Source organism: Canis aureus, chromosome 34, assembly GCF_053574225.1.
Source record: "Canis aureus isolate CA01 chromosome 34, VMU_Caureus_v.1.0, whole genome shotgun sequence".
Lineage (NCBI taxonomy): Eukaryota > Metazoa > Chordata > Mammalia > Carnivora > Canidae > Canis > Canis aureus.
This window is the reverse complement of record NC_135644.1, coordinates 25452434-25478777: the sequence shown is the minus strand read 5'-3', so window position 1 is coordinate 25478777 and position 26344 is coordinate 25452434. Positions and strand designations below refer to the sequence as shown.

Below are 26344 nucleotides of genomic sequence, written 5' to 3'. Positions count from 1 at the left end.
TTAATTTTTTTAACGTATTTTGCTTTGTGATTCATTTTTAGTAGTTTCTAATGTTGTGTCTTCATCTCCATTAATCTTTCTTCTGCAACATAAAATCAGCTGTTAATTCCATTAGTATATTTATCATCTTAGGTATTATTTATCAGCACTAGAAGTTCATTTTGAGTCTTTTCTATCTTCATTATTCTATGGAAAAATACTCATTTTCATGATCAATCTTTTCTCTAGCTTTTACAAATGCATACACTTATAATAACTTTTGATCCTTACTATTTCTACCATCTGTATTAATTCTGAATTAGTTGCAATTTATTTATTTCCTTATTGTTTATCATAGTTTCTTGTGTCTTTGCACGCTAGTAATTTTCTTTAAAACAAACATTCTTAAAAATTAAGTAAGCTCTGCCCTCAATATGGGGCTTGAACTCATGACCCCAGGATCAAGAGTTGCATGCTCTACCAACTTAGCCACCCAGATGCCCCTTGCCTAATAAATTTCTACCATGTTTCAGGAATTGTGAATTTTACTTTATTAGGTGGACAGTTTCATAATCCCATAAATATTCTTGAGCTTTTTTCCTGGGATGCAGTTAAGTTACTTGGAACTGTTTGATCTTTTCAGGTTTTGACATTAAGATTCCCCCCCCCCCCCCCCAGGGATCCCGACATTAAGATTTTTAAAGTAGGAACCCAGCAGCATTCATGTTTAAGGCTAAGTATCGCACACTCCTAAGACAAGATTTTTTAAAACACTGTACCCAATGCTTTATGAATTGTGGGGTTCTCTAGGCTGGAATATAGAAACAAACATTATTCCTATCCATCAGAACTTCACTCTTCCCTCTAACCCTTTTCAATGGTTCTTTCCCCAGCCTCAGGCAGTATCTTCATATTCATATACTGATCAATACTCTTGAAAACTTAAGGGGGGTTCTCTGAAAATCTCTGGTTGTAATTCTCTCCACTTCAGTACTTCACCCTGTGAATTCCAGGGCTCTCTGTTGTCACAGATTCTCAGCAATATCTCCTCAACTCTCTGAACTCTGCATCCATTTACCTACCTTGTGACAGGGCCTAGATAGTCTTTCAACACAGCAAGAGACAATAGGGCTCACCTTGTCTTTCAGGAAAGAATGTCCTTTGCTAACCTCATGTCCAATGTCTTGAAAACCATTTGTTTCATAAATTCATTCTTTTTTCCATTTATTTCAGGTAGGAGGGTAAACCTTGTTCAATTAGTCCATCTTGTTCAGAAACAGAAATCCCTATTAATTTTCAACTGTTAAAAGATTCCTGCTAAAAACCATAGAAATCTAAATTCCCACACATAATGCTATCAAGGTAATACTACCTTTCTTCATATCTGTGGAGAATGATATATCCAAGAATTTAATCCATTTATTCTGTGAATATAGAAAAAAATGGGAAATGGCTGCTGCATTATAATGGCCATCTCAGAAAACAGTAATGGAATGATTGTATAGCTTTCTGAATCCCAAACAGGATCCACACCCAGCACGGACCTGACAGGTGGCTCAATCTCACAACTCTGAGATCATGACCTGAGATGAAATCAAGAGTCAGACACTTAACTGACCTAGCCACCCAGGAATCCTAAAACTTACTCTTTTACAATGTGCAATTTAGTGTTTTTGAGTATATTCACAAATTTGTGTAATCACTACCACTGTCTAATTTCAGATTTTCATTATCCTAAAAAGATACCCCATAGGGAATCCCTGGGTGGCTCAGCAGTTTAGCGCCTGCCTTCGGCCCAGGGCGTGATCCTGGAGTCCCAGGACTGAGTCCCACATCGGGCTTCCTGCATGCAGCCTGCTTCTCTCTCTGCCTATGTCTCCACATCTCTCTCTGTGTGTCTCTCATGAATAAATAAATAATCTTAAAAAAAAAAAAGATACCCCATAACCATTAATAGTCATTATCAAATTCCCCACTTCCCCCAGAGTTCCTGGAAACCACTAATTGACTTTCTCTCCCTATGGCTTTGCGTATCCTGGACACTACATAGAAAAAGAACCATACAATAATGTGGCCTTTTGTGCCTGGCTTCTTCCACATTGCATGATGTTTTTAAGGTCACCCATATTGTACCATGTATCAGTACTTTTTTCCATTTTATTTGGAACTGAAATTTAAAATGTAAAGAAAACCTGGATCAGCCAGCTTATATGATGTATGTTGTAATTACAAATAAAGTTCAGTGACTTCTAAAATCATTTAGCTAATTAGTGATATATCTGTTATTAAAATCTAGATATACTGACCATTATACTAGTACTCCTTCTAATGTGGGTTCATTGACAAATAAGCTCAAATAATAAAAGATGTTTCAATGGACACTGAGGCTCCTTCCACAGTGTGGCTATTGTAGACATTGCTGCTATAAATATTGGGGTGCAGGTGTCCTGCTGTTTCACTGCATCTGTATCTTTGGGGTAAATCCCCAGTAGTGCAATTGCTGGGTGGTAGGGCAGTTCTATTTTTAACTCTTTGAGGAACCTTCACACAGTTTTCCAGAGTGGCTGCACCAGTTCACATTCCCACCAACAGTGCAAGAGAGTTCTCCTTTATAAAGAAGATGTGGTCTATATATACAATGGAATATTACTCAGCCATTAGAAACGACAAATACCCACCATTTGCTTCAATGTGGATTGAACTGGAGGGTATTATGCTGAATGAAGTAAGTCAATTGGAGGACAAACATTGTATGGTCTCATTCATTTAGGGAATATAAAAAATACTGAAAGGGAATAAAGGGGAAAGGAGAGAAAAATGAGTGAGAAATATCAGTGAGGGTAACAGAACATGAGAGACTCTGGGAAACGAACAAGGGGTGGTGGAAAGGGAGGTGGGCAGGGGGATGGGGTGACTGGGTGATGAACACTGAGGGGGGACACTTCACAGGATGAGCACTGGGTGTTATATGTTGACAAATCGAACTCCAATAAAAAATACAAAAAAAAAAAAAAAAGATGTAGCATGAAATAAAGGCAAGGGCAATGGACTGGTAATCAGAAGACCTGCATATATTTTATTACATTTGGTTTTTCACAGGGGAATCTTACTTTAACTTCTGGACCATATTGTTACCAAACAGAAAATTCTAAAGATTGTTACCAAACAGAAAATTCTAAAGATAATCTCTAACAAATTCTTCCATATCTGAAATTCTTTGGGAGTCAATGGAGTACAAAAAAAGCAATAACATTAACTGGAGTTGGGAGTTAACCTAAAAAAAGTAGTACAGGAAGTTTAAACAAAAAAAGCCAAAGCCTTGGTGGATCTTTCACTGTTGTAACAATGGAATGGAATCAGAAATATATTCTTTGAACAAGAATAGCACAGACTAACATAGGTAGGTAAAGACTCAACTTCTATTCTGTTATAATGTATAATATTTCCCAGTTGTACAAAGGCATCCAGAATCAGAAGCATGCCAAAGGTTTCACCTTAGCTTCTTTTTTCTGTAATATCTTCAGAGTCTATAACTGCCAGAATAAAATATATAAACAAGTAAGGCACAGGGTGGGAACATATGAAATTATGCATACTGGGAGTGGAAAAAGGGTAGAAAGATAGACTTGAATACAGCACATATATTTGAAGCATTGTAAAATGAGGTCTGAGACTAGTTTTGACAGAAAATGCAACACAAAGCAAAAGCAAAACAAAACACAGGACATCCCAAATAGCTAAAGCAACCTTTAAAAAAAGGAAAATAAAGCTGGAGGCATTACAATTCCAGAATTCAAGTTATATTACAAAGCTGTAGTAATCAAAACAATATAGTACTAGCACAAAAATAAACACATAGATCAATAGAATGGAATAGAAAATCCTGAAATAAAACAATAATTATATAATCTTCAACAAAGTAGGAAAGAATAGCTAATGTGTCTCTTGAATAAATGGTGTAGTGAAAACTTAACAGCTATTTACAAAATAATGAAATTGGACCACTTTCTAACACCATACACACACAAAAAAAAAATGAAAATGGATTAAAGACAGGGAGCTGGAATGGCTCAGTCAGTTGAGAATATAACTTTTGGTTTTAGGTCTGGTTGTGATCTAATGAGTCCTGGGCTCAAGCTGCATCAGGCTCCACACTCAACAAGGAGTCTGCTTGAGATTCCCTCTGCCCCTCTCCCTCTGCCCCTCCACCACTCTCAATCAATCAATCAATCAATCAATCAATCAATCTTTTAAAAAATGGATTAAGGACCTAAATGTGGGACCTGAAACCATAAAAATCCTAGAAGAGAACACAGGCAGTAACTTCTCTGACATTGGCTGTAGCAACATTTTTCTAGATAGGTCCTTTGAGGCAGGGGAAATGCAGCAAAAATAAACTTTGGGACTATATCAAAATAAAACGCTTCTGCACAATGAAGGAAACAATCAACGAAACTAAAAGGCAACCACAGAATGGAAGAAGATATTTGCAAATGACATATCTGATAAAGGGTTAATATCCAAAATATACAAAGAACTGATACAACTCAACACCTAAAAAAAAAAAATTAAAAAATAGGCAGAAGTTATGAACAGACATTTTTTCCAAAGAAAATATACAGATAGCTAACAGACACATGAAAGATACTCATCATCGTTTTTCATAATGAGATATTACCTCACACTAGCCAGGATGGCTAAAATCAAAAACATAAGAAACAACAGATGTTAGTGAGGATGTGGAAAAAAAGGAACCCCTTGTACTGTTGCAGCAATGCCAACTAGTGCAGCCACTGGAAAACAGTATACAGACTCCTCAGAAAGTTAAAAACAGAAATATCCTACGATTCAGCAATTGCACTACTGGGTATTTACACAAAGAATACAAACACACTAATTCATAATTTTTTTAAATTTTTATTTATTTATGATAGTCACAGAGAGAAAAAGAGAGAGAGAGAGAGAGAGAGGCAGAGACATAGGCAGAGGGAGAAACAGGCTCCATGCTCCGAGAGCCCGACGTGGGATTTGATCCCGGGTCTCCAGCGCTAAACCACTGCGCCACCCAGGGATCCCAATTCATAATTTTTTAAAGATTTTATTTATTTGAGAGAAAGAGAGAGTATGCACAAGAGGTTGGAAGGAAAAGGGGAAACAGATCCTGCTGATCAGGGAGCAGCTGCAGGGCTCCATCCCAGAACTCTGGGATCATGACCTGAGTTAAAGGCAGACACTCCAATGACTGACCACCCAGGCACCCCTAATTCATAACTTTTTAAGTAAATTCTATGCCCAATGTGGGGCTTGACCTCACAACTTGGAGATCAAGAATCCCATGCTCGGGCAGCCACGGTGGCGCAGCGGTTTAGCGCCGCCTGCAGCCCAGGGTGTGATCCTGGAGACCCTGGATCGAGTCCCACATCAGGCTATCTGCATGGAGCCTGCTTCTCCCTCTGCCTGTGTCTCTGCCTCTCTCTCTCTCTGTGTCTCTATGAACACATAAATAAAATCTTAAAAAAAAAATTAAAAAAAAAAAGAATCCCATGCTCTACAGACTAAGCCAATCATGTGTCCCACAAAAGCACTAATTCAAAGGGATACATGCACCTCTATGTTTATAAGCAGTATTGTTTACAATAGCCAAGTGTCCACTGATTAATGAATGGATAAAGATGTGGTACACACACATGCACGTACACATATGCACGCATACAAACACACACACACCATACACTGGAATCTTATTTGGCCATAAAAAATAGAAATCTTGCCATTCTATTTGCAATAACATGGATGGAGCTAGACAGTATAATGCTAAGTGAAATAAGTCTGTCACAGAAAGACAAATATCATATGATTTCAGTAATATTGGGAATTTAAGAAACAAAACAAATGAGTAAATGGAAAAAAAAGAAATTGAGAGAGAGTGTGGCAAACCAAGAAACAGATTCTTTAACTATAGAGAAGAAATGATTGGGATCCCTGGGTGGCGCAGCGGTTTAGCGCCTGCCTTTGGCTCAGGGCGCGATCCTGGAGACCCGGGATCGAATCCCACGTCGGGCTCCCTGTGCATGGAGCTTGCTTCTCCCTCTGCCTATGTCTCTGCCTCTCTCTCTCTCTCTCTCTCTGTGACTATCATAAATAAATAAAAATTAAAAAAAAAAAAAAGAAATGATTACCGGAGGGGAGGTGAGTGGGGGATGGTTTAAATATGTGATGACAATTTAAGGAGTGGACTTGTGATGAACACTGTGTGATGTATGGAGTTGTTAAATCACTATATTATGCATTTGAAAGTAATATAGCACTGTACGGTAACTAACTTGGAACAAAAACTTAAAAAATATAAAACAAATAAAAAGTTAAATAATTAATGTAAAAAATCACAACACAGGCCAATTGATCCATCTATAGGTATTACAAACTGAAGAAGAAGCTTGACTTCAAAGTCAATGCTTAAAGGGCTACTTGCCAGCAGTTGTTTTAAAGTTAGGATTTTTAGGGGTCTTTCTTCAATACTATCCTTGAAAACAATGCCAGATAGACTTACATGAGTATGTAGGCCAGAGAGACAGAGGAAGGAAGGAAGGAAGGAAGGAAGGAAGGAAGGAAGGAAGGAAGGGAGGGAGGGAGGGAGGGAGGGAGGGAGGGAGGGAGGAGAAAGAAAAGAAGAAAAGAAAAGATTGCTTTGAACAAACACTGTAGGGGTAGGGGTGCACCTGGCTGGCTCAGCACATGACTCTTTTTTTTTATTATTATTTATTTATTTATTTAGAGCGAGAGAGAGGCAGAGACACAGGCAGAGAGAGAAGCAGGCTCCATGCAGGGAGCCCGACGACGCGGGACTCAATCCTGGGTCTCCAGGAAAACACCCCAGGCTGAAGGCGGCACTAACCGCTGCGCCACCGGGGCTGCCCAGCACATGACTCTTGATTTCAGGTTTGTGAGTTCAAATCCCATGTTGGGTGTAGAGATTATTTAAAAATAACAGCTTTAAAAAAGAAAAGGAAAAAAACACTGCAGCAAAAGTAAAAGATGTGCAAAATAGCATACATTCTAAAAATAGTTTCCTCTGAACAAAATATAAACATCTAGTATTCATTTGTTTGGTTACCTCAAAGATGCAACAGGAGAGACAGAAAATAGACAACATGAGTGAGGCAGAGGAGAAAAGACAGCATGAATACAGAAGCAATTAGTCCATATGAAGAATTACCTAATGCAAAATAACAAAAATAGTTAAAATATGCATTCCTGGGAGACTAAATCTGAATAAAGACGTGAAAGAGTTTTTAATGTTTTTTAGAATGAAGAAAAATATAAATACAGAAAAATCCTTGGAAGAGAAGATGGCTAATATGGAAAAGAGAACGAACATCCTACCTAAACAATCACAGCTATATATATCAGTCAGAATTCTCTCAGCACACAGATGGCACAATTTGGAATAATTCAAAGAAAGTTAATATACAAAGACACTATTCATAAAAGTGAGGGTGAAGAGAAACCACAAGGAACAATACAATAACCCAGGGCTAATACCAGTAGAGCTCTTATTGTCCTTTTGGTCATAGGTTTGAGTAAAGGGGGGTTATTTACTGTACTATCAGAAAAGAATAGTGTAGAAAATGTTTCCAGTATAGAAACATAGATAGCGTAAGGTGCCCTAACAGTGAGGGAACCACAGGGATAAATACCTTGGCTACATACTCTATTTTTCTGATATATTTGAAGGGCTGTCTTCATTAGTAGAAATTGACCAGGTGCCAGAGGATTATTTTACTCATAAAATCCAGAAAATCAGTTTTCTAAGGTCAAAAGCAAAGTAGACTTAAGAGTGGATTTGGAAGGGCAAATGGAGGACATAATAGTGTCCTATAGGAATAAAGAAATGTAAAAAAAAAAAAAAAAAAAAAAGGAATAAATGTAAGTATCTGCCTTTCTACTGAAGTCCATTCACAATTATTATAATTATTGACAGTGCTGTATTTTTCATCATTATATTTGTTTTTTAAAATGTCCTTCTTGATCTTCTATTACTCCTTTGAGGTCTTATATGTTAAATATATATAATTTCATTGTAACAATGTAATTCCACTTTTGATTAGGTTATTACATTTCGTTTAAAGTTTCTTTATACTGGGATCCCTGGGTGGCGCAGCGGTTTGGCGCCTGCCTTTGGCCCAGGGCGCGATCCTGGAGACCCGGGATCGAATCCCATGTCGGGCTCCCGATGCATGGAGCCTGCTTCTCCCTCTGCCTGTGTCTCTGCCTCTCTCTCTGTGTGTGTGACTATCATAAATAAATAAATAAATTTAAAAAAAAAATAAAGTTTCTTTATAGTCATTGCTTTAGGGGTTACAAAATGAATCTTTAATTTATGAAAATGTACTTCAGATACTGACTTTACTACAGAAAATTGCTCCTATATGTTCCATTTTTTTCCATCATTGTTAGTACTAGTAATGTAAATTATATTACTTTTATGTATGTTCTACACTCAACAACAAAATACTGTAATTACTGCTTTCAATTACTTTTTTAGTGGTTTTTGAAGAAATTAAGAAAACAAAAGTATCAGTCTTTTATTGTTTACCCACATATATACACCATTTCTGGTACTCTTTATTCCTTCATGTGGATCTTACTATTAACTATTATTACTATTATTTCTTTTAGCCTGAAGAACTTTATTAATGCTAGTAGTGCCTGTTAGCAACAAAAGCTTAGTTTTTTTGTTTTCTTAAGAATGGCTTTTACTTTCATTTCTGAAAGATAATTTTACGTGATATAGAGTTCTACAGTTGTCAGTGCCTTTCCCAAACTCAAGTCCAAGACTGAATATGTCATTACATTGTCTTCTCATTGCCAGGTTTTCTTTTTCTTTCTTTTTTTTTTTTTTTCAAGATTTTATTTATTCATTCATGAGAGACAGACAGGCAGACACATAGGCAAAGGGAGAAGCAGGCTCCTTGTGAAAAGCCGATGTGGGACTCAATCCCTGGACCCTAGTGAGCCAAAGGCAGATCCTCAACCATTGAGGCACCCAGGTGCCCCTACCACCAGGGTTTCTGATTAGAGAGTTAGCTATGAATTGTATTGTTGCTCCCTTATTCATAGGTTGTTTTTCTCTTCTTTCTAGAGTTCTTTTTGACTTTGACTTTAAACAGTTCCATTACATTCAAGTATGGTTCTGTTTTTTTCACACTTTGGATTTGTTGAGCTTCTCCAAACTGTAGATTAATATTCTTATCAAATTGAGAGGTCTTTTTATTATTTATTGCTTTAATTTTTCCTGCCTACTTTACTTGTCCTCTTTTTCTAGGATACCCATTACATGTATATAGGGATACGTCACACTGTTCCACAGTTCTTTGAGATGTTGATTTTTCTTCAATCATTGTCTCTTTATTCCTTACATAGGGTACTTTCAAATGATTTTCAAGTTCACTGATTCTTCTTATTGCTGTCTATATGAACTTGCCTATTGTAGGTTCCTTATATAAGAGGAATAATAAAATCCTGGTTCTTTGTGTTTGAATTTATTTTAACTAGTGTAATATTTCAAAGGTTAACCATGCTGAAGTATGTATTATACCTCATTCACTTTTGTGGCCAATTAATATCCCATCCTATGAACATACCACATTTGTTTATCCACTCATTAGGTGATAGAATTGGTCTGTTTCCAGCTTTTGGCTATTATTCATATGTTGCTATGAATATTTCTGTGAAATTTCTTTTGTGGGTCTATGATTTCATTTCTAATGAACATATACTTTATTGTAGAATTGATCTGTGTTTAACCTTTTGGGAAACTGCCACACTGTTTTCTAAAGTGGTTACACCATTGTTCATCCCCTCTAGTAGTGTAGAAGGGTTCCAACTTCTCCATATTCTTCTCAACATTTGTTATTTTAAAAACAGGATTATTGAGGTATAAGTCTTGACATACGAATACATTTGTGAAACCATCACCACAATTAATACATTGAATATATCCATCACCCCATTAAGTTTCCTCATCTCCTTTGAAACCCTTCTCTCTCCTGATGCCTGCAGCTCTGGCCCCAGACATCTATTTATTTAATGTCACCAAAGATTTGTTTGTATTTTTTAGAGTTTTACATAAATGACATCATATGTATTCCCCCTCCATCCCCCAGCTTCTAACTTAGCAAAATGATTTTGAGATTCATTCATACTCTCATGTGTGTTGATAGTTCATCCTTATATATTATTGCTTTAAGAGTATTCCATTTTATAAATACATCGCAATTTGGTTTTCCACTAACATTTCAGATGTTTCCAATTTGAAACTATTACAAATAAAGCTAGTAGAAGCATCTCAGTACCAGAGTTTATGTGGACATAAACTCTTTTTTTTAAAAAATTATTTATTTATTCATGAAAGACTCTGAGAGAGAGGCAGAGACATAGGTAGAGGGAGAAGCAGGCTCCCTGTGGGGAGCCACATGCAGGATTTGATCCCAGGACCCCAAGATCACTACCTGAGCCGAAGGCAAATGCTCAACCACTGAATCACCGACGTGCCTCGATCCCAGGACTTGGGGATCACAAGCTGAGCCAAAGGCAGATGCTCAAATACTGAGCTACCTGGGTGTCCCTGAACATATACTCTTTTTACTTGGGTATATTCCTAAAGTGCAATGGTTGAATACTGTAGCAGGTGTATGTTTAACTTATTAAACTGTCAAATTATTTTCCAAAGTGGTTTTATAATTTTATATTTTCATCAGCAGTGAATGAGTGTTCCAACTCCTCCACAACCATGTCAAAACTTAGTATGGTCAAGCTTTTAAATTTTATCCATCCTAATTAGGTGTAGAGGTATCTTGATGTGTGTGTGTTCCTATGGGAATTCACAGAACATGAAATTAACTATTTTAAGGGGAATAATTCAGCGGCATTTAGTAAATTTAGAATATTGTGCAACCTCTAATTTGTACCTTTAAAGAGTTGGATTAAACTGGTTTCCTATTTTGCAGAAAAAAAAAAAGAATATTGTGCAACCATCATATTATTTACATCACCCCAAAATAAAATCCCATACTAAGTAGTTTTTATATATTCCCTCCTTCTCCAAACTGCCATGACCACCAATCTGCTTTCTGTCTCTGGATTTATCCATTCTAGATATTCCACATAATTGGAATTAGAGAATAAATATATAGTCTTTTGTGTTTGGCTTCTTTCACCTAGCATAATGTTATTGAGGCTCATCTACATTATGGCATGTAACACTACTTCTTTACTTTTTATTGGCTGAATAATATTCCATTGCATGCCTGTACCCCAACTGATTTATCCATTCATCCACTGATGGACAGTTAGGTTGTTTCCACATTTTGGCTATTATGAATATTGCTGCTATAAACACCTGTACACAAGTACTTGTTTAAGTATCTGTCTTAAGTTCTTTAGGGCATATACCTACAAGTGGATATTACCATATTACTGGGTCATATGGTAATTCTGTTTAATTTTTTCAGAAACTGCCAAACTGTTTTCCATAGTTGCTGAACTATTTTATATTGTCAACAGTGACATATATACGAAAGGTTCCAACACCTCTACATTCTCATTTAGGCTTTTTTCTTAGGTTTAGTGGCCAACCTAGTGGGAGTGAATGGTATATCACTTTGGTTTCGACTTGCATTTCTTTAATGACTACTGATAGTGAACATCTTTTTGTGTGCTCATTAGCCATTGCTACCCCAGATAAATGTCTATTCAGATCCCTCACCCATTTTTTAATTGGGCTTTTGTCTTATTATTGAGTTGTAAGAGGTTTTCACATATTTAAGATGCAAGTCCTTTGTCAAATATTTGATTTGAAAATATTTTTCCCATTCTGTGCATTTCTTTCTACATTCTTAATAGCGTCCTTTGAAGGACAAAAGTTTTTATTACAGATGAAGTCCAATTTATCTATTTTTATTTTATTGGTAACTTAAGAAACTGGAAACCATTTTCAGATATGGCTAAGCTAAACCATTCTACATGTCCACCAGAATTTGACAGTTCTAATTACTGCAATACTAACCAGCATTTAGTACTGATACCTTTTAAACTTTAACAATGTTAATGAGCATAAAAGGAGTCTCATTTATTTAAACTTACATTTCTCTGTTGACTAATGATTTGAGCATATTTTCTTGTGATTATTTATCAATTCAAGTATTATTTTGGTGCTGTGACTGTGCAAAACTTTTGCCCATTTTTAAACTTGATCATTTTTTTTCTTTTTATTAATAGGTTGTGTTTTTATATCCTGAAGGCAAGTCCTTTAAAATATGTTTGCAAATACTTTCCTTCATATATGCATTGCCTTTTCACTTTCTTTTCCTTTTTTAATAAAGTTTTAGCAATTACTTTTTTAAAAGATTTTATTTATTTATTTTTATTTTATTTATTTAAGAGAGAGAGCACAAGCAGAGAGGTGTGACAGAGGGAGAAGGAGAAGAAGCAGGCTCTCCACTGAGCAGGGAGTGGGATGTAGAGCTTGATCCCAGAACCCTGAGATCATTACCTGAGCCCAAGGCAGACGCTTAACAGACTGAGCCATCCAAGTGCCCAACTTTTCTTTTTCTTAAAGGTGTTTTCAAAGAGAAAAAATTTTAATTTTGATTTTAAAAAGGAACTTATATTTTCTATTATGGTTCATGCTTCTTGAGTCCTAATTAAAAATCATTTTCCCAACCCAAGGTAGCAAAATTGTTTCTCCTGTTTTTTTTTTTTTACCCCAAAATTTATAGTGCTAAGTTTAAGTCTATAGTTCATTTTGAGTTAATTTGAGTCAATTTGAGTTAATTTCTCCTCATGAAATACAGTAGGAAATGTGGATGGTCATATGGATAGCCAGTTAGCCACATCATTGATTAAAAATATTCTTCATTCTCTTATTGAACTTGGTACTCTTAAAAAAAAAAAAAAAGGAACTTGGTACTCTTAATGAAAAGTAGATAATTATGTATGTGTAGGTTTACATTAAGATTAATTTTGTTTCTACCTATCCTCAGGCTGATCATTTCACCAACAGCAGGTGGTCTTTTTAGTTTTTTAAACATTTAATTTATTTGAGAGAGAGAGTGCACATGAGCGTGTGGGGGCAGAGCAGAGGGAGACATGGTGCTGGGGGTGGAGCCTGATGCAGGACATGAACTCACAACCCTGAAATCATGACTTCAGTTGAAATCAGGAGTTGGACACATAACCAACTGAGCCATCCAGGAGCCCCAGAAGTGGTCTTGATAACAGTAACTTTATCTGAAGTCTTGAAATCATTTAGGTTTGTCATCCTAACTTGTTTGCCACTTTAAAAATTGCTTTGCCTACTCATGTTTTCTTTTCTTGCATTTCCATATACATTTTAGAATCAGATTGTCATGTTCTGCCAAAATAGTTGGGAGTTTTTGTTTGTTTGTTTTGTTTTTTTTTAGTTGGGAGTTTTAATTGAAATTGTATGGATATGTTGATAAATTTGGTTAGAAGAGTCATATGACTAATCTTAAATGTTCTAATCCATGAGAAAAGTATAGCTCTCCATTAATTTAATCTTTAAATTCTCTCATTAATGTTTTGTAGTTTTTAGGGTAGAAGCTGTAAATGCCTTTTGTTTTATTTATTCCTAAGAATTATTTTTTTGGTATAACTGTAAATGGAATTTTAAAAATTCCAGTTGTTTGCTACTAGTAATATTAAAATACCATTGATTTTTATATCTTAACTCTGTATCCTGTTACACTATTAAATTCACTTGTTTGGAGAGCCTTATGCTGACGCCTGGGAGCTAGTGGCGCTGGGATGGTGCTGCTGGAGTGAGCAGTTCCTGAGGGAGCTGACCAGATTCTTCCAGAAGTGCCAGTTGTCGGGCAGCATGTTCATCACCCTGAAGAAGTATGATGGTCAAACTAAACCCATTCCAAGGAAAGGTTCTGTAGAGGGCTTTGAGCCCTCAGACAACAAGTGTCTGTTAAAGAGCTACTGATGGGAAAAAGAAGATCAGCACTGTGGTGAGTTCCAAAGAAGTAAACAAGTTTCAGATGGCTTACTCAAACCTATTGAGAGCTAACATGGATGGACTGAAGAAGAGGGACAAAAAGAGCAAGAGTAAGAAGAGCAAAGCAGCACAGTGAAGGGCACTGCATATCCTGCTCTCACCAGTTCACCCAGTTACTGTTTTTCCTTTGGTTTTTCCTTTTGGCCACAAAGCTAGGTTTCCCATTCCCCTGTGATAACTTTTCATGTGAGAGGAGGCTCATTTTGGATGGAACAAGGGCTGCAGTGTTTACAGGATAGTTGTAAGAAGCCAAGTTTATTTTAGAATTGGTTGATTGGTTTGTGTTGCATGGTTATATATCCTGAGATCATAAAGTCTCTGTAGTTATCTGTGTGAAGAACAATGGATCATTAAACATGTATTTATCTGCAATAAATAAATAAATAAATTAATTAATTAATTAATTCACTTGTTTGCTCTAGTTGCTTTGCAGACTCCTTAGTTTTTTAGGAAACAATCTTATCATCAGAAAAAATGTACAGTTTTACTTCTTTATGAAATTTGGACACTTGGGAGCTGCCCAAAGATATAATCATGTTGTCAGACTTCAGAGTGACCTGAAAACAGAAAGACAGAATTGCATAGTATCCATTAAAATTTTTAAAAGGTAAGAATTACACAACACTACATCCAGTAAAGCATTCTGAGTTTCTAAAATCTTGATGGAAATATGCAACTGCTAAACAGAGTGAAGGTCCTTCCAGGAATAAGCAGCATTTACTTTATTCTTCAAAAAGAAGGGGAGTATTATAGCTTCCTAACTCCTAGCATTACTTGAAAATCTGGGGTGTTTGCCAGATAACTTGATATATGTATATAACATACATCTAACATATTTCTGGGGGTTTACTGGGAGGCAGGAGAATCTCAAGTCCACATCTCAAGCTTCCCAGACAATTTTTTTAAGCTTCCCTGACAGTTTATCTAGAACCAGGCCCCAGATTCCTTGAAAGATCTCTCAATATACCTACAACCACACTTGTATTTGAGAAGTTCTTATATTAAGCATGGTCTAAGGACCACAGACACAAATCCATTACTCCATAGTCGACTTCTTGATCCTTGGTAAGTTATCACTTAGCTGGTAATCATAAGGTATATTTTGTAACTGGGAATCACAGATCCCCATACAAATACATATATGATTTCCTGAACACTGTTTGTTCCTTTGGAGCATCATCATTGACTTAAAGCTTTTTACAGATTCAAGTGGTTAATGATCTTCTTTTCTATGTTTGAATTATCAAAATTTAGCCAATAAAAGCTATTTGAAGCTGCCATCTTTGTCAGTATTTCCAGCCATCTTAGAAAATATTTTTTCTCACAATAATAACATATTTCAGACTTGTATTACTTTTTTCAGACTTCATACATGAGAGTAGAGTCCCCCAAAGAATTTCTAACTCATTTTAGTGTACAATACTATTTTTAGAAGGCCAACAAATGGAATATTAGAACTTAGTGGGCCTTAGTTTCCTTTCTAAAATAAGTATTTTAGAACACACTGAACATCCAGATAATGTTTCTTAAATACAATTACCCATTAAAAATAACCAAGGCTTCTTGGAGAAATGGCTCATTCTAAAGCTAGGGTAAAAGTATATGAAACAGATGAAGAATATCTTATAATAGAACAAAAAGAAGTGCTCAAAAAATGATACCCAAAAACAAATTTAACAAAAGAAGGGTAAGATATGTATGCTTGAGCCTACAAAACATTTTGAAAAATATTTAAAAATAAAAAGAATATTTCATGGAATGAAATATTTAACATTGTTATAATGGCAATAGTCCCCAAATTGATGAAGAGATTCAGTACAATCTCCATCCATAGCCAAGCTTCCTCCTCTACCCCCCTGTAGAAGTCAACAACCTGATTCTGGTTTCCTAAGGAAAACAGGAACTCAGAAAACCAAAACCAACTTATAAAGAAAGAGTAAGATTAGAGAACCTACACTTCTCAATTTTGAAACTTACTACAAAGCAACAGTAATCAAGACAGTGTGGTACTGCCTAAGGACAGACATATATATCAATGGAAAGGAACTGAAATTAAATTTAAAAAAACCCTTTACACCTGTGGTAAATTGATTTTCAACAAGAGCATCAAGAGTGGGAGAGGGCAGCCCTGGTGGCTCAGCGGTTTAGCGCCGCCTTCAGCCCAGGTCGTGATCCTGGAGACCCGGGATCGAGTCCCACGTCGGGCTCCCTGCATGGAGCCTGCTTCTCCCTCTGCCTGTGTCTCTGCCTCTCTCTCTCAATCCTCTCTGTGTGTTCTCATGAATAAATAAATAAAATCTTTAAAAAAAAAAGAGTGGGAGAAAGAAGAATGTATTTTTTAATTTAATTTTTAAAAAATATTTTATTTATTTATTCTTGAGAGACACATAGAGAGAGGCAGAGACATAAGCAGAGGGAAAAGCAGAAGGAAGAGACTCCCTGAGGGGAACTAGATGTGGGACTCAATCCCAGGACCCTGGGATCATGACTTGAGCCAAAGGCAGACGCTCAACCACTGAGCCACCCAGGTGCCCCAAATCTGACATCTTCCTGAACCTGTTGCCCAGCAGCAACAGCCAAGAGGAACAGAAAAGTAGCCTTCCCTTAACTTTTTTCCTTCCAAGTTTTGCAGGAGTGCATATTATTGAAGGAACTTGATATGCATCCAGAACATCAAAAGCAAGGAATTCAGGAAATGCAATTTTTAGCTTCCCAGCCTCTTCAGTACAAGGAGGCATAACAGAATGTAATTTAATGGAAGCTGAATGAGCCAAACAACTCTAAAATTCCTCTGGATCTCTCACTCAGGGATAGGAAAAAATTGTGTTCAGTAGTGAACTATTCTCCATTTATACTCAGGATATGAGGTAATAAGTTAAAGGTAAAGAATGTCATAGCAACATAAGTAAAACATTATGAAGAAAACCCCTCCTAGTTATAGAATTATGAAATCCAAGGAAAGCCATCTCAAGATATATTAAAAATAAATTGAGTCATTTTTCTGGGATAATTAAGGTACAATTTTACCTGAAATAATGTACAGAAAGATGGTTTTTCATATTTCCTCAACTAATTTAATCATTATCCACTATATTTTTAAATTTACCAGCATATCAACTTACTATAGAATATAACAAAATTTTAGCTTCTTTTAAATGAAAGGCTTCAATTATCTCCATCTACCAATGTTGTTCAATATACTCAATTACAATATGAATCAAACTATTAAATTTAGTACAGAAATTTCTACAAAGATTTCACTCATTTGTTGATCTATTTACTATGTATCTTCCCATTGAGAAAAAACAAAATCTGAAGCCCTTTATTAAATTATGAATCATGTCTAAATTTCTTCAGAAAACTGTAGGTGTGGACAGTTAATATTTGACCAGTCACTAAAATTCTGTTTTTACTCTTGTTCAGAAAACTCCAGTGGCCAAGGATTATCTTACAGTGCAAGCAAGCCCTTCCTTTAAAAATAATTTTAGCTGAGAGGCAGTTTCTTAAAAGATCAGTAAAAATATTTTTATGCCATTTATTTGCTGTTCCTGTTGATATTTTCCAACTAATGTGTCATGTATGACTTGAAATAAACAAATGGAATAATTAAAATGAAAGATGTTTTAGTCATTTTTCCTTCTAATTCATATACTTCTATTTATTTTCTGTTCAACTGTTTTGTACATTTGTCACCTTAGTGTGACTAAAATGAAGGCCTTAATTATGTATGTATGTATGTATGTATGTATATTCTTGATTTTTGTCCTAATATAAAGCACATCATAAGAATTCAAGAGTGGTAAGCTCTTTTCTTCCTGAAAATACTAAGTAAATCCTAAGATTAAATAAGATGCCTAGTAAACTTACTGACATGAGTAACTTGTTTCTCTGTTATAATTCAGAGCTACTTGTCTGTATATGTGTAATACAGTACTGTTCAGTGTTATATTTTACTTCTTCCAAATGACAATAGTAGATCTCCAGCATATAAAATATTTTTCATCCAAATGGAAAAATTAAAAACATAAAATTATATTTAAATCAAGTTTTTCAAGGCAAATTCATGGGACAGAAAGTAGATTAGAAGTTACCAGTAGCTGGGGAGAATGGGGAGTTATTGCTTAATGGTTACAGAGTTTCTGTTTGTGGTAATGAAAACAGTTTTGCAAACAGCAGATGGTTGCACAACAGTATGAATGTAATTAATACCACTGAATTGTACACTTAAAAATAGAGAAAGTGTTAAAATTTATATTATATGTTACAAGTTTCTAAAATGGTTGGAATGATAAATTTTGTTATATATAGTAAGCAGTCATAAAAATTGATAATTCACTTATAAGAATCGTTAGTTCCTTAAAAATTGCTATATTTACTTAAAGAAATAAATATTAAATATATCATATTCTCTGACCTCCATTTCTGACCAGCACTAAGCAACCAAAAATCTAAGACAGACTGCTGAAAGAAACAAGTGTCAGCCCTTATTGAATAGAAGCCTTGTATTGTGGTTAAAGGGAATCTTCAACAGTGATACAATGTTTTCATACCAAAGCCCACATAATTATCAATAATCACGTGTATTTGCTCCAAAAGTAATAAAAAATACAGTATGAGAGAAGAAAATTCTCAAAAAATAAAAAGATAATTTTAACTCCTGAAATATACAGCTGTCCTCATTTTAGAGGTAAAAAAAGAAGAAAAAAAAAAAAAAGCCCTTTCCATTCCCTTTTTTTCTAAGTACTCTTTAAAAGACTGTTTGCAACATAGCACAATGGTATTTTACTATGAAGAAATTCTCTAAGATATTCTTAACGTTCTTAACATAACTATGTTTTTGCTAATTACATGTAGAAAACTGAAAATCAGTAATAAGTCATGAAACTAACATGATTTTAAACATATCTTTAAAAGAGGCAAATGATCATTCTTTTTTATAGTATCAAAGCAAGAAAACAGAAAATTATAAAAATTGTATAAATTGTATAAAAAACAGAAAATTACAATTTATCCTGTTGAATTTTTCATTTCATATCTATCATTAAAAATGTATTAGAACAAAACAAACCCATAAGACAACTAATATTATATACTGTGACAATGAGGAGTCATCCCAAGAAATTATGGTTTCAGAATATGCTATTTGAACATAGATGATTTTATCCTTATTTCAGAAGCTTCATTTTTCCCCAATCCAGATTACCGTAACAATTAGAAATATAAAATCAAGTGCTTTTACAGTTTTGTTTTTTGTTTTGTTTTGTTTTCTTCCCTCTTTTTGGGGAATTACGCTTATAGCTGTACCCATCAAGTTACTTCTTAGCACAAGAGAAATAACAAAAGCTGTATTGTTTACATCCCCACCTAGTGGTCTTAAATTTTTGTTTGGCATAGTATTAAAAAAATGAATACTTAAAACATGAAAACTCAAAAAAGTTATCTGGCAAAAACTAAAATGAACCAAACTTTGCAGTCAGGAGAGATATTATTAGATCATCCAACTTCATGCTATTCCAACTAGGGGATGTTAATACTATGTCAGAAACTATGTGAAGCCAAAAGAAAAAAAATGGAGCATTTTCTTTGAACATCTATTTTACTTAATGCTACAAGGCCAACACATATTCTGGAGTAAAATGCTTATCTATACTCTTTCCATTACAGAATATGAATCAAGTTCATAAGACACTAAATACTAACCCCAACTGCCCACTTGCTATACAATGTGGGTTTTTTTTAACATATAATTTCTGAGATCTTTTATTCTAATCCTCAGAATTTTCCTTTCATTTCATAGCACACATACAACTTGAAGCCAACTCAAAGTCCTCATCTAGATTCTTTTCTAAAATTTATTTAAAATTTTAATATTAAATTGGTTTTTGGAAGTAGATAGTTCTATAAATTTTAGTGCATGTACAGATTCACATTACTATCAGCATAATCAGGATATAGAACATGTCTATCACCCTCCACCTTAATCCCTTTTACTATACCTTTGTAGTCACACACTTCCACAATCTCTAGCCTTCGGCAACCAGTAATCTATTTTCTATCAATATACATTTGTCCTTGCAAAAGAAGTTTATAAAGTTAAGTACACATGTTGTAAGCACTTGAGAAGGGTTTCTTTATTTCACTGTTCCCTTGGATATTCTTTGAAATTCTTTCACTTATCAATAGTTCATTCCTTTCTATTGTTTCTTTTTTTTTTTTTTTAAGATTTTATTTATTTATTCATGATAGTCACACAGAGAGAGAGAGGCAGAGACACAGGCAGAGGGAGAAGCAGGCTCCATGCAGGGACCCCGACGTGGGATTTGATCCCGGGTCTCCAGGATCGCGCCCTGGGCCAAAGGCAGGCGCCAAACCGCTGCGCCACCCAGGGATCCCCTTTCTATTGTTTCTTAAACCAATTTCTTATTCCTCTTTCATTTTTAAAATTTTTATTTTAATTCCAGTTAACATACAGTGTTACATTAGTTTCATGTGTACAATATAGTGATTCAACATTCCCATACCTCCCCTGGTGCTCCATCATGATAAATGTGCTCATTAATCCTCATAAGCTATATAACCGATTCCCCAGTCTCCTCTCCCTTCTCTTGTTGTATAGTATTCTATATAATATATAGGATGGAATATAGTAGTATGGGATAACGAGAAGTACCATAGTTTGTTTATACATTCAGCCGCTGAAGAACTTTTGGATTGTTTCCACTTAGGAGTGATTGTGAATAGACTTCATAAATATTTCTTTCTAGGTCCTTTTCTAATTTTTAAATGTAGGTGATTTACTATTAGAAGCCTTTTGTAAATCAGATATTTATAAAGAACATGACATGAAAATGTAACTTTCATAAAAGTAAGAATTTAAATAAATATGTTTTTAAATATTTTATTTTTAAGCAATCTCCACCCAAAGTGCTGCTTGAATCCACAACCCCAAGATCAAGAGTAACACAATCTACTATTGACTAAGGCAGCCAGGTGCCCTTATATAAATATTTTCTTTTCTTTTTTTTTTAAGATTATTTATTATTTATCTGTTCTTAGATTTGTATTTATTTATTCATGATAGACACACAGAGAGACACTGAGACATAGGCAGAAGGAGAAGCAGGCTCTCTCCAGGGAGGGATTCCAGGACTCCAGGATCACAACTTGAGCCAAAGGTATATGCTCAACCACTGAGCAACCCACGTGCCCTTAAATAAATATTTTCAATGCCTCAATTACTTCATCACTACTCAGGAATTAGCATTAAGAAGACAATTATTTCTACTTATTCATGAGATAAGTAATATAGAAAGACTGAATAATCAAACCTCCTTTAAACATGAGCATATATCATAATTTACTTAGAAACCTAGAAAGGTGAGACTTTCAAGGACAATGGTGGTATAGGAGGATCCTAAGCTCACTTTGATCTAGGGATACAACTAGTTAACACCCACATCAGTATCAATAACCCAGGAAAGTTCTGAACAATGGCAGAACAGACCCTCTACAGTTAAATATAGAGAAGAGACCCTGTAGAAGAGTACAGGAGGGCAAAGATGTGGTCAGGAGCCAAATGACCCACGGGACTGTCCACTAGAGAAACTTAGTGGGTGCAAAGAGGAGAAAGAAACAGACCCTCACACCAGGCATGGTAGGCACGGGGAACCCACATGAGGAAGACGAATCCTCATAATATTTGGCTTTGAAAACCTGAGGATCCCAACAATCAGTGGCGCTTAAAATCTGGAACTAAAAAATCAGTGGGTTCCACTCTGTGAGAATTAGGAGGGCAGAGTCCCTGTCCTTAAAGAGACAGCACAACAAACAGATCAGCTGAGGTAGAAGACAGAACCAGCAGTTTGAAAAATGCCTGGTATATATTAGTGGGAGATTTACTTACTAATCTCAGAGCCTGAGGGATCTTTGGAAGACCTCACTAAGGAAAAAAAAAGAGCTGACAAGTGCCATTTTCCTATCCCAACTCTAGCCTAGACACATGGATTCCTGTGGGAACCAGCACACTCTCCACCTACCTTGCTAACATCACACCCCAGGCCGACATGCTTCTGTGGATCTGCCCCCTCTTGCTGTCCTGGGCAGGAGTTTTGGGAAGCTACAGCCCCACTCCCACAATGGACTAGTGTGGAAATTGCTGGCACTGGGTTCCTTGCTCCTGTTCTCCTGTAGACCTGCCCCCTCCAATACGCTTTTGTCCAGTGCCCACCCAAAGTACTACCACAAGCCTGGCAGTGTGCAATCAGTATCCACAGGGGCCAAGACCACTCCAAAGTGAATCTTGACTCAAACAGAGGGGAAGATAACAACTCACAACAGTACAACTGCAGCCCCAGAAATGCACTGGGGCAGACATCTGATCTTACTACAGGCCTTGCCCATCAATGAACACTCATAAGACAACACAGGTAAAATGCCCTACAGTTCAGTGCTATGTATCTCTGGCAAACAGCTGGTCTGACTCAACTGAAGACAAACAAGGGCCCAGACTAGCCAAATAACAACATAGGGACCAAACACTGCCCACAAGAAGCAAAGAGAGCCATTGCATATGGCTAGCCTGAAGGAAAACATGGCTTAGCCACAACAGTAGGGACATACATAAAACGTGATGGAGAAAGGAATAAAGAATGAGTTCAAACTTAAGTGACCATTACCTTAATATAGACTGCTATATGCATAAGATGTTATATATAAACCTAACGGTAACCACAAATCAAAAGCCTTTAATAGATATGCAAAAAACAAAGAGAAAATAATCCAAGTATATCACTATAGAAAGCCAGCAAACCGTGAGAGAGTAGGAGAATAAAGGAACAAAGAAGAACAACAACAACAACAAAAAATCCCATAAAATAAGTAACAAAATAGAATAAGTATATATTTATCAATAATTACTTTGGATGTAAATGGACTAAATGCTCTAATCAAAAGACACAGGTGACAGAATAGATAAAAAAAAGCAAGACCCATCTGTATACTGCCTACAAGATGCTCATTCCAGACCTAAGGATACATGTAGATTGAAAGTAAAGGTATATAAAAACATTTATCATGCAAATAGAAGTGAAAAAAAAGCCAGGGTAGCAATACTTTTTAAAACAGACTGTGGGACCCCTAGGTGGCTCAGCAGTTAAGCATGTCTGCCTTCGGCTCAGGACATGATCCTGGAGTCCCAGGACTGAGTCCCACATCAGGCTCCCTGCATGGATCCTGCTTCTCCCTCTGCCTGAGTCTCTGCCTCTCTCTCTGTCTCTCATGAATAAATAAATAAAATCTTAATAAAATAAAACAAAACAAAGACTGTAACAAGAGACAAAGGGGGATACTATATAATCATAAAGGGAATGATCCAAAAAGAAGATACAACAATTTTAATTATCTATGCACCCAACATGGGAGCACCAAAATATATAAAGCAGATAGATAATAACAAGCATAAAGGAAGAAATTGATAATAATACAGTCACAGTAGGGGACTTTAACACCCCACTTATATTAATGGACAGATAATCCAAACAGAAAACCAACAAGGAAACAGTGGCTTTGAATGACACATTGAGCCAGATAGATTTAACGATATGTTCAAAACATTCCATCCTAACACAACAGATTACATACTCTTTTCAAGTGTATACAGAACAGTCCCCAAAATAGATCATATGTTAGGTCACAAAATAAGTCTCAACAACAACAAAAGGTGGAAGTCATGCCCTGTATCTTTTCTGACTGTAACTCTATGAAACTAGAAATCAACAAGAAAAAATCTGGAAAGGGACGCCTCAGTGGCTCAATGGTTGAGCATCTGCCTTTGCCTCAGGGCGTGATCCTGGATCCAGGGATTGAGACCCACATCAGGCTCCCTACAGAGAGCCTACTTCTCCCTCTGCCTGTGTCTCTGTCTCTCTCTGTGTCTCTCATGAATATATAAAATCTTAAAAAAAAAAAAAAAAGAAAAAAAAAGAAAAATCTGGAAAGAACATAAATACAAAGAGGTTAAGTGACATGCTACTAAATATAAATGAGTAAACTAATAAATCAATGAGGAAATAAAAAAATACATGGAGAAAAATGAAAACTAAAACACAGTGATCCAAAATCCTTGGGAGCAACAAAAGTTGTTCTAAGAAGAAAGTTTATAGTAATATAGGCCTACCTCAAGGAGCAAGAAAAATCTCAAATAAATAACCTAAACTTACACCTAAAGGTGTTAGAAAAAGAACAAACAAAACCCAAATCCAGTAGAAGGAAATAATAAAAATTACAGCAGAAATAAATGAAATAGAAACTCAATCAATCAGTGAATGAAACAAGGAACTGGTTCTTTGAAAGATCAACAAAATTGATAAACCTTTAGCCAGACTCATCAAAGAACAAAGAGGGGACTCACATAAACAAAATCAGAAGTGAATGATGAGAAATAACCAACATCACAAAAATATAAAGGATTGTGTAAGAGATTATAAAACTGATATGCCAACAAACTGGACAATCTAGAAGAAAGATATAAATTCCTAGAAACATCTAACTTCCTGAAACTGAGCCCCCCTCCAAAAATAAAAAATAAAAAATCTGAACAGATTACCAGCAATGAAATTGAATCAGTATTCAAAAAACTCCCAAGAAATGAATGTCAAGGACCAACCAGCTTAACTAAGGTTAATTCTACCAAACATTTAAAGGAAGCTAATACCTATTCTCAAAATAGGTATTCCAAAATTCCAAAAACAAAAAGACAAGGAAAGCTTCTAAATTCATTCTATGAGGCCTGCATTACCTTGATACCAAAACCAGATAGACACTCCAAAAAAGAGATAGAGAGTTACAAGCCAAGATCTCTGATGAACACAGATACAAAAATGTTCAACAAAATGTTAGCAAATCCAACCCAACAATACATTAAAAAATCATCCACCATGATTAAGTGGGATTTGTTCCTGAGATGCAAGGGTGGTTCAGTCTCACAAATTAATCAATGTGGTGTGTCACATCAACCAAAGAAAGGATAAAAACTATATGATCATTTCAATAGATATAAAAAAAGCATCTAACAAAGTACAACATTCATTCATGATGAAAACTCTAAACAAAGTAGGTTTACAGGGAACATATCTCAACATAATGAAGGCCACATATGAAAAACCTGCAGCTAACATTGTACTCAATGGTGAAAAACTGAGTGTGTTTCCTCTAAGATTAGGAACAGGACAAGAACGTCCACCCTCACTACCTTTATTCAGCATGGTACTAGAGGTCCTAGCCACAGCAATTATACACACCAAAAAACAAAAATATAAGGCATCCAAACTGGTAAGGAAGAAGTAAAACCCTCACTATTGGGAAGTCTGGAGGACTGAGTCAGTTAAGCATCTGCCTTTGGCTCAGCTCATGATCCCAGAGTGCTGGGATCAAACTCTTGCATAGGACTCCCTGCTCAGCACGGAGACTGCTTCTTCTTCTCTCTCTGCCCCTCCCCCTGCTCATGCTCTCTCTCACTCTACACTTTCCATCAAATAAATAAATAAAATCTTTAAAACAAACCTCTCATTATTTACAGATAGCAGGATACTATATATAGAAAACCCTAAAGACTCCACCAAAAAACTACTAGAACTGATTAATGGATTCAGTAAAATCAATATACAGAAATCCATTGCATTTCTATATACTAATAATGAAAGAGCAGAAAAAGAAATTAAGAGAACAGTCCCATTTACAATTGCAACAAAAATAATAAAATGCCTAGGAATAAACTTAACCGAGGAGATGAAAGACCTATATTCCAAAAACCATAAAACACTGATGAAAGAAACTGAAGACAACACAAACAAATGGAAAGATATTCCATGCTCGTGGATTGGAAGAACAAACATTGTTAAAATGTCCATACTTCCCAAAGCAATCTACAGATTTAATGCAATCCCTATTAAAATACCACAACATTTTTCACAGAACTGGAACATATAATCTTAAAATTTGTATGGAACCACAAGAGACCTTGAAAAGCCAAAGCAATCTTGGAAAAGGCAGAACAACACTGGAGGTACCACAATCCCAGATATCAAGATCTACTGCAAACCTGTAGTAATCAAAATGCTATGGTACTTACACAGAAAGAGACACATAGACCAACAGAACAGAATAGAGAGCCCAGAAATAAACTCACAATTATATGGTCTCGGACAAAGGAGGTGAGAATATGCAATGGGAAGAAGACAGTCTCTTCAACAAATGGTGTTGGGAAACCTAGGCAGCTGTGTGCAA

At 35.7% G+C, this 26344-nt stretch overlaps 2 long non-coding RNA genes across 2 annotated transcripts in view; one reads left to right on the top strand and one right to left on the bottom strand.

Annotated features, from left to right (window-relative positions):
- The window catches only part of LOC144304794 (uncharacterized), a 48464-nt gene extending 35154 nt beyond the window's left edge, over positions 1-13310 (top strand). The window contains exons 3-4 of the long non-coding RNA XR_013371760.1: positions 6755-6918; positions 7286-13310. This is a non-coding gene — a long non-coding RNA (uncharacterized LOC144304794). The remainder of the gene's footprint in view (positions 1-6754; positions 6919-7285) is intronic.
- A 101-nt stretch (positions 13311-13411) lies between these two features.
- LOC144304795 (uncharacterized) overlaps positions 13412-26344 on the bottom strand; it is a 53046-nt gene continuing 40113 nt past the window's right edge. Inside the window, exons 3-4 of the long non-coding RNA XR_013371761.1 lie at positions 14472-14619; positions 13412-14390 (exon numbers count right to left, since the gene is read on the bottom strand). This is a non-coding gene — a long non-coding RNA (uncharacterized LOC144304795). The remainder of the gene's footprint in view (positions 14391-14471; positions 14620-26344) is intronic.